At 41.0% G+C, this 6,432-nt stretch overlaps 1 pseudogene; it reads left to right on the top strand.

Moving 5' to 3' along the window:
• The first annotated feature begins 477 nt into the window (after positions 1-477).
• On the top strand, positions 478-1,408 carry LOC103303428 (transcription factor E2F5-like; annotated as a pseudogene).
• Positions 1,409-6,432: the final 5,024 nt, after the last annotated feature.

Here is a 6,432-nt window from a genome sequence, read left to right as displayed (position 1 = left end):
AGAAAAAAATACAAAATAAAAGAAAGACCAAAATTTAAGTATTTAATTTTCTAAAGACACAAATGGATTCATTAGCTGATAGGTAGACGATTCATTGATTGGTTGATTAACTGTTAAATAGATAATAAGTAGGTGATAGAGAGAAAGATAGATGATAGCTAGATGAATAGATTGATTGATAGAAAGATAATAATTAAAAAGATAGATGATAGATAATAGATAGATGGATGGATAGACAGACAGATAGATAAATAGATGACACATAGAAAAGGAGGGGAGAAGGGTGGGGAAAAGGAGGTAAAAAAAAAGGAAGGAGCCCTGGCAGCTGTAGCTCAGTGATTGGTGCATCAGCCCACAGACTGAGGGGTCACAGGTTGGATTCCCAGTCATAGGTGCATACCTGGGTTTCAGGTTTGATCCCTGGCTCTGGTTGGGGTGTGTGCAAGATGCAGCCAATCAATATTTCTCTCTCTCTTGCTCACCACCAAGTTTCTGTCACTACTGTAAGCACAGAACGGTGTGCTGGACCTCAAGGTGGCTGCAGATACTTTTTCTGTGAGGCAAAAAATTAATAATTTATTATATCACCAACATCTTAGAGGGGATTGACCTGATTGAAAATAGTAAAAAAACAACAACTAAAAAAACAGCATCCAATGGAAAGGTGTGGTTGCTGACTGTAACACTAAGAAGTCCTAGAGAGATTCATTTAAAACTTTTAAAGAAAACCAATTGTTTTAAAGCCTATTTAAGCTTGACTTCTTAGTCAAGATCTTAAAGCCGAGTCTGAGGACCTAGAACTGAAGGAATAACAACTTGATCAGCAGAACTAGTAGCTGCATCAAAGCATCAAAAATGGGATGGATGACTCCATTAATAATAGGTTTTGCTTTGTAACTCATGAGGACATCTGCAATTGCTTTAACAGTGACACAATTTGGGCCATTCAGGCACCTTCTAGTACAGAACTGGAGGTCCCTAGTCCAGAAATGGGTCAGAATGGACAAAAGAAATACCAGATTAATCAAGAATCATTCGGGCCCCATGCATGTGCTGCTTATAAATAAAGAGTCCAGTTCACTCAGCCCGTGGTTTTTCCTGTCCCCCCACTGGACAACCTCATGCAGCCCTTCTCTTAGCCCTCCACTCCTGAGGCTCTGCAGAAGCCCAGCCCCCAAAATCAGAGGCCCTTGGACAGTCTACCTCTGAAAGGGGCCAGGGCCTCCAGTACACACTACCACAGACTCGGCTTCAGCATTGATTAGTGTGAATATCATTAATGAGTTAATGTCTTCTGATGTGTTTCCTCTTCTGTGACTCTTCCACCCCAGCAGATGACTACAATTTTAATTTAGATGGTAATGAAGGAGTGTGTGACCTTTTTGATGTCCAGATACTAATTTATTAGATTTCAAGAAAACTTGGGAATGTTATCTACTTATCCATCTAATAAAACAGTAATATGCAAATTGACCATCACTCCAACACAAGATGGCTGCCCCTATGTGGTCAAAGATCCTGCCCCCATGTAGACACAAGATGGCCACCACAAGATGGCCAGCAGGGGAGGGCAGTTGGGAGGGTCCAGGCCTGCAAGGGAGGGCAGTTGGGGGTGAACAACCCTGCAGGGGAGGGCAGTTAGGGGTGACCAGGCTGGCAGAGGAGGGAAGTTGGGGGCAAACAGGCTGGCAGGAGAGCAGTTAGACATCAATCAGGCTGGCATGGGAGTGGTTAGGGGGTGATCAGGTTGGCAGGCAGAAGCGGTTAGGGGCAATCAGGAAGGCAGGCAGGCGAGCGATTGGGAGCCAGCAGTCCTGGATTGTGAGAGGGATGTCCGACTGCCCATTTAGGCCCAATCCCACCAGGATCAGGTCTAAACGGGCAGTTGGACATCCTTCGAGGGGTCCCAGATTGGAGAGGGTGCAGGCTGGGCTGAGGGACACCCCCCCATGCACAAATTTCGTGCACTGGGCCTCTAGTAACTGTATAACATTGTAGACTTCCTAATAACCTTAGTATTTATAATGAACATAACACCTGTTTAGTTTGTGGATTCTGAAGTCTCATTCCCTAATACTTTCTTATTTCACAAACTTCAACCATGAAAACTATATCTTACAGAAGATAGAGAAGTATATGAGCATATTAAAGAGCCACATGGAAGACATAAAAAACAGCCCTAAATTTGGGAGAGAAGTGCCTCAAAACTTTAGGTATTTCCATGACATGTGAGAGGAAAGCAACAATATCCAATGGCATTATCTAAAATTATCAGACTACTTATTGTGCAAACAAGTACACTTTTGAGAGTGAAAGGGAAACAATTACCTTGGAACTGTAAGCATAAGTTGAGGCTACCCAGGGTTAATTATGACATGTGATGAGGTAAACATTTGCTCCCAAAGCTTAGCAAGATTAAACTCAGGACAAGGAAGTACGTGGTACCTGGCCATCAAAGACAGTTGGCACTATAAAATTCCTATACTTAAGAGATGACCTATAGCTCTTTTGGAAAACCCAGCTATCTAAAACCTGAAATCTGCCTGACATTAGTTTTTACTGCAGCCTTCTCCACTTTGCCCCATAACTGACTTTGACCTCTCTCTATTGTGTCATGTCTGAATCTTCTATTGAGAGTCCCAACTCAGATTCTGTTGTAGCCCTTCCTCTGATAAAACTTAGCCAACCCATGTTACTGTCCCATGGGACCCTACTGTCCACTACTCAACAGGAGCTAATCTTACCAAATTCAAAGGGTTTGCCACTTGGAGTGCTCTATTAAAAAACAAGACATGGTTGGTGCAAGGTAGTTTTACTTACTTGCAACAAGTAAAGGAGAGAAGGGATTCATATCCAGAGCTCTGCTTTCCAGAAGGGAGGCTAACCATTGCTCACATATACTATTTGGTCAATTATACGTTGATTTTTTTCTCTACATTTGGCTACACTTATCAAATGAGTTCCTGTTAAGTTCATCCTGTTTACATCTGATTTGCAAAACATTGCTGCATATTTTAACATTTAGCAAGAATAACATTTAGAAATAACATTTAGAATTGTCCAGACCTTGAGACCCTCTTACTACTGCTACTAAGATAAAAGATTTGTGGAAAAATGAATGAGCTCTTGGTAAGACAGTTATATCTTTTTAAAAAATATATATTTTATTGATTTTTTACAGAGAAGAAGAGAGAGGGATAGAGAGTTAGAAACATCAATGAGAGAGAAACATCGATCAGCTGCCTCTTGCACACCCCCTACTGGGGATGTGCCCACAACCAAGATACATGCCCTTGACCAGAATCGAACCTGGGACCCTTGAGTCCACAGGCCGACGCTCTATCCACTGAGCCAAACTGGTTTCAGCAAGACAGTTATATCTTAAGTGTTACTTTTGGGAGGTAATGCCTTAGACCAGCCATTTTCAACCTTTTCATCTCATGGCACATATAAACTAACTACTAAAATTCTGTTGCACACAAAAAAAAAAAAAAAAAATCTATATATATAAAAGCCTAAGCGACCTTTTCGACTGGTTAACCAAGCAACTGGTTGACCAGTTGCTATGATGATGCACTGACCACCAGGGGGCAGACGTTCAATGCAGGAGCTGCCCCCTGGTGATCAGTGGCTCCCACAGCCAACCTCCTGCAGCTGACCAACCTCCCACGGTTCCTCCCCTCTCCCCCTCTGCTGGCCAGCCCCGATCACCCCTGATTGCTGGCCAGGCTGAGAGACCCCACCTGTTCATGAATTCGTGCACTAGGCCTCTAGTATTTTATAATTTTTGCTGATCTGACCAAAAAGCAGTTATAATTTTTATTTATTCACACCAGACAGCTATTGTTTTGTTGGCTGTTGTCATTTTTTTTTTTAATTTGACAATCTAAGGGAAAAGAGATCAGTGCCTCTGACTAAATAGTCAGGTATTTCCTGTTTTAAAAATTCTTGTGGCACACCAGTTAAAAATCACTGCCATAGACCAGGAATAACAAGAGTGAAGATGTCAGGCCCCTTCTGAGGGCATGTGAAGCTAGACTTTCAGGACAGCCCTCAAGTTGCAATTCTGATAGCTTCCTTTTGACTAAATATTGGCAAGTTCTCTGCCAGGTGGAATCCAACCATACTCTGAAAGATTTACCCAAGTGGGCCAAAATATTAATGGTTGCCAAAAAAATATTATAGGATTGCAGGGCAGGAGGAATAGGGAAACTGGGATAGGAAAGTTAAAACAAGGCCAAACATATGGGCAACTTGCACCCAGCTTGTGACTAATGAACTATTATCTGCCCAGCCAAGGACACTAGAGCAAATGGTTAAAAAACTTCCCTAATGAGAAAATGCAGAAAAGAAGGGGGAAAGGGAAAAGGAAAAAAAGGAAATTTTACTCCCTAAGCAAAGAAACCAGCAGTCTGAAGGCTTGGCAAGATAAAGTTGCAGGTGCTTCTCATGAATTCTGGGAAGGCCACAATAAAGTAAAAAAAAAAAAAAACACAGGAGGGGTGGCAGAGGGGTACTTGAGAATTATTCTGTACCAAAATATTCAGCAAAGGAATTTTGAAATCTATAGACAGGAGGTTATACAATGCCTCAGACCCCCAACTAACCTGCTCCTCAGAGTAGCTGAGAGCCTGTCTGCCCTTCATAAGCCAGATGTATAGGTTTGCTTGCTTTGCTTTTTCAATAAAGGTGCATGCTTTAATAAATTGGCTTTTCACAATACAATCAAGGTCTCTCATATAAATTCATATTTATGAGAAGATCAGGATCAAGGTTGGGAACAGCCCTCTACCACTGACTCAGGGGTCTATCTGGTAACACCTCTCTGGTGTTAGTGAGAGGTGCCTAGAACAGAAAGATACTCTTTTGAAAGATAAGAAACAAGTCTCATGAAACCTTGAAAGTGCTCTGGTGAGAAATTTTGATCCAAGGGCATAGTGTGAAAGGACACTGGAGGTGTTGGTCACTAGAGTGTCTATTTCAACAAGTCTCTGTTCACATAGATAATTAGATTATCGCAGAGCCTGACTTCATGTTATGACCTGATTGAAATTCAGACCTAAACCTGTCCTGGAGCATGTGATAAACCATATGAGCCTGGAGCTCAGTTGTCACTACCTTTTCAAATACAGGCATCTTAATTAAAAAATTATAAGTTTGACTTTTGCCAAGGATTTAGATAAAATATCAAAAGGGGGAGAGGAAGGTGTCTTTCTTTCAGTTAAAGGGAAGGTCAAAGGTTTGGTAATGAGGCAAAAATCACTAAGAGTGGGCTTCTGAGGTCTGGACCTAAGACTGACCAAGGGGTAGCACACCCTCAGCCATGAGAACTTCCCTATTTTTGAGAGAGATTGCACCATGCTGATGACCATATGTAAAACAAGTCTCTTCCTTCAACTGCTGAAGCTTGTCTCTGAAAACAGGCCTGTCCCAGCATGTGAGGAAAAACATGCAAAGCATGTTGAGCTCAGATATGAATCTGAATGTTGTGGAAAATAGCCAAAAAAGTGGCATCTTGTCAGCCACTAATAATACTTTAGATCCCTCTGTTCCTTTCAGGTAAATGAGAAAAAGAACTCACTCTTGGCTCCCAGCAGGAAAATAATTTAACACAGGAGCATCTACATTCATGTAAAAAAAATAAAAAAATTCAGTGCCTGGTAATTGATGCAGGAAAAGAACGTCAGATTTGTTAAAGTCAAGGGTAGTCTTGGAATGACAAAATTGGTACATGTCAACCTTGAAGTCAAGAAAAAACAATCCTTCTCCAGCAATAATCTGATAATGATCCGACATTTTTCAAAATTTGGGTATTTAAAAATAGATTTTTATAAAATGTATAATTAACACATAACGGTTGTTGATGAAGACTGAAATATTGAAAAGACAAAGAACTGAATTTAGTTTATCTTCAGTGCTCTCGATTTTTACTTTCTCTACCTTTATCTATAGAATGACCACATCCTGGGAACTTAGTCAAACCTAAGCAGAACCAGAGGCAACCAACAGAGGAGGTTTAATGAGAACTCTCACACAAACCTCCCTTCACCTTGGTACCCAGAATTTGGACTTTTCAAAGATTCAGATATACATGCTTCTTCAGGAAGCTCAGTGAGTTCCAAACAAGATAGACCAAAAGAGGTTCACACCAAACACATCATAATTAAAATGGCAGTTTAAACACAAAGAGACAATCTTAAAAGCTGCAAGAGAAAAGCAGTTAGTTGCCTACCAGGGAGCTCCGATAAGACTGTCAGATGATTTCTCAACAGAAACATTTCAGGCCAGAGGGATTGGCATGAAATATTCAAAGTGATGAAAAGCAAGGACCTCAAATCAAGACTACTTTACCCAGCAAGATTATCACTAAAAATTGAAGAAGATATAAATACATTCCCAGACAAAAAGAAGTTAAAGGAGTTCATTACCACC

This window comes from Eptesicus fuscus, chromosome 9, assembly GCF_027574615.1.
Source record: "Eptesicus fuscus isolate TK198812 chromosome 9, DD_ASM_mEF_20220401, whole genome shotgun sequence".
NCBI classification, from domain to species: domain Eukaryota; kingdom Metazoa; phylum Chordata; class Mammalia; order Chiroptera; family Vespertilionidae; genus Eptesicus; species Eptesicus fuscus.
The sequence above is the reverse complement of the archived record's forward strand: the minus strand, read 5'-3'. Positions and strand labels throughout refer to the sequence as shown.